This window comes from Equus quagga, chromosome 5, assembly GCF_021613505.1.
Source record: "Equus quagga isolate Etosha38 chromosome 5, UCLA_HA_Equagga_1.0, whole genome shotgun sequence".
In the NCBI taxonomy this organism is placed as follows: domain Eukaryota; kingdom Metazoa; phylum Chordata; class Mammalia; order Perissodactyla; family Equidae; genus Equus; species Equus quagga.
The window spans coordinates 45,894,897-45,907,470 of NC_060271.1; positions in this window are offsets into that span (position 1 = coordinate 45,894,897).

Below are 12,574 nucleotides of genomic sequence, written 5' to 3' on the forward strand. Positions count from 1 at the left end.
CCAGCCCTTTCCGGAGAGCTGTACAAAAGTCGGAGACCTCACAGGAAGGACAAAGGACCCTGTAGATGTCTGTGAGACTGGACAAAAGAGAAACGGTAAGTAACTGAGACCGAAAGTATTGTTCTCACCACAACAGCCCATGTGAACAGATGTGGGGTCAGGCGATTCTCATCTGCCTCCCGCTCGGGGGCTGATCCCTTATCCTAATCGGCCTGCGAGGTTATCTTCTCTGTGGCTGAATAGCAGCAGCCCCTCCATCCCTTCTAGGGAGAATGATCAAAGAGGGATTTAATTAAATTTTCATATTTAATTTTCTTTCATTTTTACTGTCTCTTTTTGCTCAAAACATGCTATTCTCAGGGAGTTGAAAAGTTGCTCAAGAGAGCAGAACTCACTAGGATGGGAAAGAAATGGGAGCTTTCTGGGTTTTCTTTAAAGGACCCAAATCTCTCCATCTCCACGTAGCTCAAAACGTGTGTGCAATTCAGGGCAGCAACGTCTGAATTATGAATTGGCTGCTCCAGCTGTAAATTAAACACGCTTTGAATGGCTTCAATCCATGAGTCCCCAGCAATTCTTGTCGAGTGACTTGCACCCAACCTGGATGGAAGGGTGTGTGGGGAGTGGAGAAGGCAGGCCGCGGGCCATCTGTTCCAGTCCCAAAGCCCATGCTGCCCTGCTTGGGCCCCTTGGTTTCACCAAAGGCATGGCCTCATGCAGGTGACCCTCCAATTCCCAAAACACAGTCAGTGCAGACAACGCTGCAGACGAACCCAGCCCACAGGTCAAGTCCCCGCAAAACGCGGATCCTCTGCCAGGTGTATTCTCATTTGGGGGCATGTAGGGGGCAGGCCTTAGGGCCTCTTCCGCTCTGCACGGAGGCCAGTGACGGGCATCCATCCTCCCCTCCCTCAGTTCTGTGGGTGGACTTGGTGGGAAGAAGAGACTCTCCAGCTGGTCCAGAGCGAAGCCTGCAGGACGGTGTTGTTGAGAGGCACCCCTCGGACCTCCCTAAGTGGGAGTATTTGTCCATTTGCTTAGGGCCCAGTCTGAGAGTTCCCCCAACGCAGTCTACACAAATGTCCCCCAAACCAGTGAATGCAGTCAACAAGATTTGTGCAGCTGCACTTTCAGGGGCATAAATCCCTTTCCTTCCGGGGCATCACTTACACGATCATATTTATGTGTTTATTACGCATCAGTCCTGTCTATGCATTGGAGCGCACCCTCCCCAAGGACGTCTTCCAGCAGACTCGTGCTGGCCTCATTGGAACTGCGTTCAAATACAAGCAGAGCCTCGGGCCTGAATGGCAAGGTAATAAGACAGAATTCCTCAGTTCCGCAGCCTCCCACGCTCAGACTCACTCTGTGACTTTCTAGCTGGCACATCTTCGCTGGGCTAGGGCCTGGGCTGTGGACCCAGGTGGGATTTTACTTCAGAGTGCTGGTGAGGTCACCTGGCAGTTTTTATGGATTGACTTGTGTCCCCCAAAAGACATGTTGACGTCCTAACTCCTGGTCCCTTTGAATGACCTGATTTGGAAGTAGGATCTTCACAGATGTAATCTGGTTAAGATGAGGTCACACTGGATTGGGGCGACTCCTGTTTCAATCTCTGATGTCCTCATGAGAAGAGAAGGGGCGCACACACAGGGAAGACGGCTATGGGATGACAGAGGTGGAAGTCGTAGTGAAACATCCACAAGCCGAGGAAAGCGAGGGATGCCCGCAGCCTTCAGAAGCTGGAAGAGACAGGAAGGCTCCTCCCCTGGAGCCCCAGGAGGGAGCACAGCCCCCCGATACCTGGATTTCAGTCTTCGAGGCTGCAGAGCTGTAAAGGAATAAATTCCTGTCTCTTCAGCCGCTCCGTTTACGGTCTTGGTTAAGGCAGCCCGACAAAATGCAGACGGTGGCTTACCAGAAACCAAGTGCTCCGTTCTCACGGGGCCACGTCAGGAACGGCTGAGGGCGGGACGGCTGGAAGAGGGGCTAGCTGGCGTTGGTGACACACTCACGATGCGAATAGATGACCCGCTGTGGGGCGGTAGACACGCTCGGTGCTGCAAAGGGTCACAGGCGAGGAGTTTGCTCTGTCAAATCAGCGAATTGACGGTTTGAATCCAGCGTCCTGAAGGGCCATCACTCGGCGATCCCCATTCTGGGAACTGTTCTGCTGAAGTGATCAGAGATGCAAATAAATTTTCCAGCATAAATACCTTGGTGCCATTGTTGCTTAAAATGAGGAACAAGCGGAGAAGCATTTCTATAAATAGAGGAAACGTTTATTGCAGTTCATTCGCAGGATGGGTTATTGTGTAGCTGCAGAAACGATGTTTGGAGGATTTTTTTTCATGATAGACATTTTCACAGCATGATATTTAGTGACAAGAACACGCACAAATTTTCTGTACTGAGTATCGCTCCCAAACACTACATCAGCCTTCTTTGGGCGGATTAGTGAGAAATTTAACTGCGCCCCTGATCTTCACAGCATTTTCTGAGTTTTCTGAAGTCACTGTCTATTACTTTCATAATAATGCGACATTGTGAGAACAGACTGGGTCCATGTCGCACAATTTCTCTTCTTCACTTTTCCTCCCTCCTGTCTCCCCCACACCTCTTTGATGCTGTTGAAAACAATGTCACAAATTAATGATATTTTGGAATCAATGTTGTAACTCCACCACCCCACGCTCCAAACAATTGGTGGCCAGTTTCTTCTCTCTCCCCTCCCCCTCTCCTCTGTTGTCAGTAGATTTGGGGGACAGTGATCCCACCACGGCCTCCAGGGTCCGGGCTCGGTGGGCTGGCCACATGCCCCTCTGATTGTCAGATATTAGTCAAAATAAATGCTGGGGCAGGTTTGTGAGACCCTGATTGATGATCCCAAATTTCCTGAACCAACAGGAAGAGGAGCTGGACTCCACTGGACGGAATCATAAGCACACGGAGGCAGGTGGCGGCTTAGTGTCACTGCTCCCGTCCGCCTCCCCTTTGTGCTCCCATCAGAGCCCCAGCTCACAGCCTTCCCACTCTGCAGGATACACTCAATTTATGTGTAGTTTCCCCTTCAGAGCGTCTTCAGTGCTTCTGTCCACCCACAGCACGAGTCAGCTCAGGGTCAGTAACGAATACCACTGACGGGGCAGCTTCAACAACAGAAATCTACTCTCTCGGTCCTGGAGGCTGGAAGCCCAAGATCAAGGTGTCGGCAGGGCTGGTTTCTCCTGAGCCCTCTCTCCTTGGCGCGCAGACGGCCGTCTTCTCCGTGAGTCCTCACATGGTCCCTCTGTGTCTGTGTCCTCATCTCTTCTTATAAGGACACAGTCACATCAGATTAGGTTCCACTCTGATGACCTCATTTAACCTTAGTCATCTCTTTAAAGGCTCCATCTCCTAATACAGCCACACTCTGAGATCCTGGGGTCAGGATTTCAACGCACCGAGGAAGGGACTCTCTCCTACGGGGTCGGAATGCTGCTGTAAATGGAGAGAAGCACTGGTTCCAGAGACACGCCTCTCTCCTCCGGACCAAGTCCTGGGCTTCTCGGGGACGTCTGGGGCCTGGTGAGCTGCAGAAACTGAAGCAGAACTGGCCACAGGCACCCTTATGTTAGCTCTGTGCCATAAGGAGAGTGTTCGTCACTTTGGTTTTGTAACCGAACGAAAAGGGGCTTGTTCTGCTCACTGCAATCTGGTGCCGATTAGTTGCAAACAAGGCAGTGGTTGAGAAAGGAAAATTTATCTGATTAGCTGGCATCATCGGAAGACAACAGACTAGCATCCTAAAGAACCGTCTCACAACCATACAGAACCTTGAGGCAGTTCTATGGGAGAAATGGGCAGGGAAGGCAGGGGTCAGGGATGTCCACCATCTGGTGTGACAAACTTCAAGGCACCACATTATCTCTTTCTCTGTCATTCGTTATGGGTGCCAATGCAGAATTTTTCCTTCTGGAGGTCATCATGTTCCTGGGGAGCTCGGAGAACAAAGTTGTCTTATCACAGCTGGGAAATATGTGGAAGCAGCGGGACAGAACTAGCAGATCACGTGTTTTGTAAAAGCGAGAGGGGCTTAGTCATCTAGGCTGCCTGCCGGCTACAACGTGTTCACGGAGACTGGTGAGTCAGGGGCACCGTTACAGTGTTGCTTCCTTTCCCTGAGGTGGCTTCCCTCACCTTAACCTGAGATCCAGCTGTTACAGTTTGAGTCATCACATGTGGCCCTGGTGCTGCCCGAGATCCTGGCTCAGGGCATGCCACCTGCACAGGGGCTGTGATCTGGCTTCCCGTCCTCATCTCTCCTTCCACCGAGAGGTATGCAAGCATTGCCAGCCCGCTGCAGCCTGAGCAGCAGCCCCTCTTGGGAAGGAATGGAGAAGGAATCCGAGGGCCCTGCACCCCTCCTCCCTTCCCTCCCCAGGGTGGGGGTTGCTGCTGTGGATGAGCCAGCCTGGCCAGGAAGGCTGTTCCTGGTGGGTGGAGTCAGTGTGCACAGCATGAAAGGGCAGCCCTCGCGTCACCCCGTGTTCGACTCTGACTGACTGGGGAGTCAGGGTCAGTTTGCCTGGCTCTGCTCACTGCCCCTGGCCAGCGAGGCGGGGACCCCTGGCCGTGCTGCTTCAGCCCACTCTGTGTGTACCTGGCCAGCACCTCCTCTGTTCTTTCCTTCTGTTTGGCACCCACACACAGAGCAGGTTAGGGGTGTGCTGGTAGAGGAAGGAGGGAGGCGGACGAGGGCTCTGGAAGGCCAGGCCTGGCTTTGCAGTATGACAAAGGGGACCAGATACCACGGCGCTGTGCTCTCCTTTGCCACTGTCCTTGCAAATGCTCGTTTCCCCAACAGGGACTGGGGGGAGGGGTGGTGGGGTCTGCCGCAGAGAAGCAGTGTCCCTGGTTTCCAGACCCCCTAACCTCACCATGACTAACTCACCTCGAAGCGCAGGGGCTGGACAGGGAAGCACTGGAACGATTTCAGTCACGGGCAGTGGGAAGAAAGTCGGCATTGTGGCCACATTTTGCACAGAAAAAAAGCACAAGTCAAAGCCTTCCTGTAACGGGCTGCTTTCTCACCAAGAAGGGACCCACCGGCACACCAGCGACCACCTCCTGCAGCCCTTTGGCCTGAACCTGTCTCCTGGCCACCACGGGCTGCCAGACAGTCTGTCGTTCAGGAGTGTTTGCGCCTGGGTGCCTGCCATCCCGGACAAATTAGGGCTGTCTGTCAGCAGGAATGGGGAGAAGGACACTGGGCAATTGACTGGGGTGGGGTCCAGCTACACGTGGGACACCGACGGCCTCCTGGAGGCAGGACCCTTCCCCTCCCAGCACGAAACCAAGTGTGTGGAGCTAAAGCAGAGACGCTGAGGGAGACTTCCTTTTCTCTTTTTTAATTTTAAACATCTTTATTGAGATAACATTCCCTTGCCATACAATTCACTCATTTAAAATGCACAATTCAGTGGCTTTTAGCACAGTCACAGCAATATGCAGTCATCACCACAACCAATTTTCGAACATTTTCATCATCCCCCAAAGAAACTCTGCACCCCTAACTGTCACTCTCCCTCCTCCACCCCCGCCGTGGGCAGGCACCGGGCCACCTTCTCCTTGCCTGCATTTGCCCCTTCTTGACATTTCATATCAATGGAGCTGTGTGTTCTGTGGTCTTTGCCCCCGGCTTCTTTCACTCAGCTGTTTCCACGGTCCCTCCATGTTGCAGGTGTATCAGAACTCCCTCTTATAGCTGAATATCGTTCCCCCGTGGGGATGCATCACGTTTGTTTATCCACCGTCGTGGACGGGCATCTGGTTGTTCGCTCCCTCCTGCTGTTGTGAGAAGTGCTGCCGGGAATGCTCACGTAGTTTGTCTGTGGACGTGTTTTCACTTCTCCCGGGCACACACATGCGAGCGGAATTGCTGTGGATGACCTGAGAGTGCTCGAGGATGTGCGCTGCCTAGATTCCAGCATCCGGGATCGTTGATGTTGCTGAAGGTGCCTCGTTGACAACAAAGCAAGAGACTCGTCTGCGATCCCTGTGCAGCCTTTTGTCACGACTTGCCCTGCGTCCTTCCTTTGGCCAGAATAGGAGGAAAATGAATGCTCAGGTATTTCCCCTGTTTTCCTTCCACGTACAGTTTGTTCTCACCGGGGCAAGGTAACTGCTGATTGGCAGAAAACCTGAGTCTATCCCTGGAGACTCACCTTTGGCTCCCGCTCAGCTACGCTGTCCTCGTCCTGAACCCAAGGGCACAGGCACCGAGTGCCCTCTCAGCCCACTTCCCCAGCTCATCTGCCAGCGCAACAGCTGAGGCGCTGAGGAGCCGCCTGAGGTTTCAAGGTGTCCAAACCCCCCACCTCTCCTTCCTCAGCCCAGGCTGTGCTCCCAGGGCGTACAGTGTGTTCAATTACTTGTACTTTCCTGTGTGTTCGTAAAACATAATGGTGAGTTGGGAAAAAGGCTATGCAAACCCCTTCTGGCCTTTCCATCATTAATTTTTTTTTCAATGACTTCCACCTTCTTTGGAGACCCGAGTCCTGAGTGTAATCACCTGGCGTTTGGTTAGGGGTCGGTCAGTTCCTTCCTTATTCATCATTCCTTTGCTAATTCAATCAACAAACAGTCCTGTGCCAAACTCCGTGCTGGGATGGACACAGAACCCAGTCCCTGCCCTCAAACCTCACAGTCTAGTGGGCAACACAGGCAATGAGCAGACCTCAGTCACGCCAGGACGGAGCAGGGCCCTGGACTCACGTGGGGAGCCTGGCTCCCGCTCCGTGTTGCTCCCCCTCCTTGGGAAAGCAGGCCAGGGGGCAGTCCTGTTGTCAGTTCACTTTCATTTCCTTCCCTAGCAACTGTCCTGATGGCCTCCTGTTCTCCCAGATGGTGAGGGAGGAAGCCCACCCCCAAAATAGTGTGAGATGGCTGAACACACGATGCCCGACACTGGGCAGATGAGATGCACAGCGCTTTATGAGTCACACGGAGCACAGCTGGGGTGAGGAGGACCCCCCCCCCCCATGCAGGGCCCTTCGGGGCTGCACTTGGTTGCAGCGTGAGCCAGCGGGGGCTGTGGGAGGCGAGTTTCATAGCGACCCCACCTCATTCCTGCAGGAAGATGCGACTGGCTTGTTTCTATAATTTGGGGAGTTGACGGGAAGGTGAGACCTGCTAGGTTTAGGACCCTGTGAGATGAGGCTGGTGCACCTGAGGGGGGAGTAGACTAGCCAGGTGGGAGCCTTTCTCACCTGGGAGGGACGTACGTGGCGAGAGCACAGGAAGTGTGTGGTCAGGCGACCGGGGCCTGGGGGCTCAGAGACGTCAAGGCAGCACATGAATTTTCAGGCCTTACGATATAGCCACCTTCTCTGATTCACAGTGTCGCTAATCCATGGGATGTGGGTTATCCTGGGAGCTGTGGCGACAGCATCCCCGCCAGCCCTAGGCAGGAAGGATTCCATGGATGATGGCGTGAGGATAATGAACCCGACCCTGGGAGAACTCTTTCCCTTCCCCAGATCCTTCCAACGGCTCTCCCGGGGAGGCCCGGACACTATTTTGTTCCAACCTTTGGAATCCTTGCCCAGAGACATTCGGTTTCCCAGCACTGCCCTATTTGTAACACACCTTCCTCGGTGCCCGTGCCCATCTCTCCGGAGTTCCCATGCCCCCCGCCTGGCTTCATCCACCTGTGTTAAATCAGCTGGGCAAGTCACAGCTCAGGCCGCCACCCCTCCATCCCCTACCCCAGGCCTAGTTCTGTCCTCTCCTGCCCCCCAGCCCCTGCCTGGGCTTGTGTGTGGCTGTCCAGATGAGTCCCTGCAGGGATCGGCTGAGAAGGGGTGTGTGGGCTGCAGGAGGGTGGACCCCCATCCCCCAGACCCAGGCTGGGCTCCCCACCTGCAGAGCGTGTCCTGAATTTGTTGGCCACCTTGAGTGACCACAGAGCTCTGGACCATGTGGGAACCAGGAGACCGGGAACCCATTCTGCTCGGTGACCTTGGGCAGGTTGTTTATCTGTAACAAGAAGGGCCGGGAGAAAAGACGACCTCTGGGACTCCCTCCTGCGCGAACCTGCACAGGTGTGCGCCACGGGGGCTCCAGGCTGGAGCTTCACGGCATGCTTCCAAGGCGCTCCCCCTGGAGGCTGGCCCTGCTTTCTCCAACATTCCAAAGACGCCATCCCGGGCGGGATTCCCGACACACGTGAAGCATCTGTTAAAGGACCAACACGGGCCCCTCTCCACGGGGGGAGAGCTCGCTGTCATCAGCCCTGCAATTTGCCGAAGTGTCTAGAAGAAGAGCAGGATTTGTCTTGGGGACAAAAGTTCAAGAGCATTTATCCCCCCGACAGATATTCACTAGACACCTACTCGCGCCAATCGTCCTTTGTCCTGGGGAAGAGTAGTTAACAACAACAAAAAGGAAAAGATGAAACCCTCTGCCCCCACAGAGCTTCCGTTCAGTCAGGGAGACAGACAGCAACAGAATAAATAACTAGAACACGTGTTATGTTTAAAAGGTGCAGTGCAGGATAAAGGAAAGTCAGGGGTGGGAGTTGTGGAGTGCCTGGGGAAGGGAGTGGCGATTTGAAATGGGCTGATCAGGGAAGAATTCCCTAAATAGGGGGCTTCTGAGCAAAGGCCTGAAGGAGGTGAGGGAGCAAGTCCTGTGGGAAGAGAACTCCAGCTGGTAGGAAGTGTGTGTGCGAAGGTCCTGAGGCAGGTCTGAGACCAGCAAAGAAGACTCGGTGGCTTGACTGGTGAGCAGAGGGCTGTGGGAGTCATGAGTCCCTCCCCACAGCAGAGTGGGCCGGTCCCCTAAGGGCCCTGTGGCCCTCGGGAGGCCTTTGGTTTTTACTCCAGGTGAGACAGGAGCTGCCAGAGGGACCAACGGAGGAACTACATGAGTGGATTTCCACAGTATGAGCATCTCCTCTGCTCAGAGGGCCAGGGCTGGAGCAGGCGGTCAGTGGGGCTGCTCCAGGGCCTGGATGCCACCTGTGCTCACCTGGAGCCTGATCTCCAGCCTTTCCTGACCGGCTGCCACCACGCACTTTGATGCTGGGATGCTGCCCTTTTTTTCCTTCTGCGGCCTTTTTGGAGCTATTTCTTGGGTCCTACGTTCTTAGTAGAACAAAGTAACACATGAGCCAGCCATCTCTCCAGCTGATGTTTATTTCCACTGTTCTTTTCACACCGTGGCCCGTGGAAGCTCCTTAATGAAGCCCCCTTCCTGGCTGATCATCCGTCCTTTAGCATTTGGGTTTCAGGGAGGTGGTGCCCCAACCATCAAAGGGCATCATTTCCAGATTTCTAGGAGGAAATGGGAGGAGAGCTGGAGGTCCCCTGCGGAGGTCCCCTGGAGGTCCCCGGGGGCAGTTCTGAGGGGCTGTGGCGTCCCCAGGGCCCAAAACAGCACCGGACACTCACACAGAACTCGAAGCTCGCCCACTTCAGCTCCCAATTAGCCTCATCGTTTTTATCATTCTTATTCTTCAGAGGAGGACACTGGGGGTCAGAGAGGTTAAAATAGCCCGCTGCACTTCCTACTTACAAACATCGTGTCTAGGACCCAGATCTCTTGCCTGGAGCCCAAGCCACTTCCAGCCAGGACCACTCCTGCTTCCCCAGCTCGGATGCACAGCATCGCCTGTCTGACGGCCCATTCAGCTCCCATTCATCCGTGTCAGCTTTGCTTTGCACATTTTCTGGGGGGAAGAATTCTAATTTGGCTTTGAAAGCATTATTAATACTGATTTCACAGTTTTCTTTGTTACTTTTGGAGCCATTCTTTTTTTCCAGGTCTCGGATAACTTGGCCCCAGCGGCCCCCGCCCCCTACTCTCACAGCCTCCTCCACACCTTCTCATCACTCCTCCTTCAGGCCAGCTGACTCCGGGTTGGTTTTCCGCAGCGGAACTTCCTGGCATCTGTGCCTGCCCCCCAGAACATTCTGCCCTTCCTGGGAACATGCCTTTGAGCTTGCCGAAGTCTGCTTTCCCTCCTACACATCCTGAGGGCTGCCTGGGCTCTGGCGGGCTGGCTGCCCCTGCCCCCTCGCTCCCGGCCCCACAGCGCCTTCCCCTTCATGGGTTACCTGCAAGCATCGACTTCACATGGATGAACAGCCTTTCTCCATGGGAGCGAAGCATAATGCCCACCACTCAGTCATCTCCAAAATTGTTCTTTAACTGTCCGTGTCCCCAGTTTCATTTTTCTTAAGCATTCAATTAAATTAAGCTGCCAGCATGGTGCACATTTTAATTTTCCTGTTTTACACTGGATAATAAATAGTGAGAGGTAACAGCATGGCCTCCTCCCTTGGCCTTCTCTTCTCCCCCTCACCCCTCACTTCTCTACAGCTTGTTCCCTGAGTGTGTCTGAGTGTCTTGAGGGTCTCAGACCTCAAGGATCAGCCTGGGTCAGGCAGGCTGGCAGAGCCGTGACTGTGCACCTGCTGCAGTCCCAGGCTCAGTCCCCCAGGCCGGCGGGAAGGGGTGAGAAATCCAGGGCAGCCAGACCGCTCTTGGTGGGTGAGAGCTGCAGGCAGACACACACAGCCCTGCCTCTGAGCTGTGCCCGTCTCCAGGTGGCAGCAGCCAGAGCGCGGAGAAGGCAGTTGAGTTGCAGCCGCTCCGTGCCTCCGGCCCTCGGGAGCTCGCACCCCTTCTCAGGCCAGCTCAGACCTCACCCTTCTCGAGTGCAGGCCGCCCGGCTGAGCAAGCTCCCTGACTCTGCCAGCAGCTCTGGGCCCAGGCCACCAGTCTCCAAGACAGAGTCTCTTCGGCAGAGGCAGGGGGGCAGGCTTGTCACATGGGGAGTGCCCAGGGCCAGGCACCTGGTGTGATGGCAAACTCATGCTTGTGAAAGAAAAAGCACCGATAATTGAATTATTTCTCTAGGTCAGGTTTTGTTCTAAACCCTTTAGCCACATTATTTTATTTAATCTCAGAGTTCTAAAACAGGCGTCGTTGTCGCCTTTTTAAAGAAGAGAAAACTATGATGCTCTGAGGAACCCAATAATGTCCCCAAGTAGGTGGTGGCACCAGAGCTCAAACACAGACTTCCAGTCTGGTCCTTTTTTTTCCTGTCAAGCCATCTGTCCCCACTTCTCTTCCCCAAGGAGACCTCGGTGGTATTTCCAGAATAACTGTTCTAAAATGGTTAGAATTCGGCCAGTCCTTTTGTCGGTTTCTCTCGGGGGCATGACTCGCTGATATCAGCAGGTTTAGGACATTAGTTTGAGGAAACCGCAAGAGGGCAGACCCTGGAGTCTGACTATTTGGGTTTAATCCCTGTCTCAAATCTTATTAGGTCTGGGCTCTTTGCCAAGCCTCAGTTACTTCATCCTTAAAATGGGTTCAGCTTCTCTAGCAAGAAGGCCTCAAACTGCAATGCCTTCAACAAGACGAATGTTTGCTTTTTTCTCACATTCCCACCACAGGTGCGGGGCCTCCTTCCAGGAGCTCATTCAGGGACTGGGTTCCTTCCTCCTAGTTCTCAGTAATCCCCTGGGGGACTGTCCTCTGTGTGGTTGAAGCTAACCCACCACAGCCAAGTCTAGCTGCCAGGGAGCCTGGGAACAGAGTCTCTCGCAGGCAGCCCTGTGCCCTGATAGAACTCAGGGAGGCAGACCCAACATGTGTTTTCCAACCTCACCAAGCAACTCAGTTCTGGGTGGACACTGACTCGGTGTCCTACAAGTTTAATTCATTTCTGACACTGTCCATCTCGAGGAGAGTGTCAGATCCCACAGGTTAAAGACTGTCCCACAAGACTGCCTCCCCACTTGAGATGTCAGTCACACCTCCAGATTGTCACGTGTGCTTCTGACCAACTAGCTATAAGTCGGAGGCCCCAAGACCCCCCTTCAAGTTTGATTAATTTGCTAGAGTGGCTCCCAGAACTCGGGGAAACATTTACTTACATTTACCAGTTTCTTCTAAAGGACACAGTTGAACAGCCAGATGGAGAAGTACATAGGGCAGGAGTCCAGAAATGTCCCAAAAGCAGGACCTTCTGTCCCCATGGACCCGGGATGTGCCACCCTCCTGGCATGTGGACGTGTTCACCAACCCGGAGGCTCTCCTCTCTGGACCCCATCTTTTGGGTTTCTATGGAGGCTTCATTACCTAGGGACGGCTGGTTAAATCATTGCCCGCTGGCGATCAACTCAACCTACAGCCCTTCTCTCTTCCCCAGAGGTCAGGAACGAACGGACGGAAAGGTCCAACTCTCCACTGAGGGTTTGTTCCCCTGACAACCAACCTTAGGTGACCTAGGGGCTTCCCAAAAGTCACTCATCAATATAATAAGAGACGCTTTATTGCTCTCCTCACTTAGGAGAGTCCCAGCGTCTTAAGAACTCTGTGCCAGGAACTGGGATAAAGACCAAGTACAGACAGTGCTGGATTCAGGGTGGTTTGACTCAGGATTTTTCAGCTTTATGACGGCGTGAAAGCGATATGCATCCAGCAGAGTCTGTACTTTGAATTTTGAATCGTGATCTTTTCCCAGGCTAGGATATACACGGGGATCCTCTCTCTTGACACTGGGCAGTGGCAGCGAGCC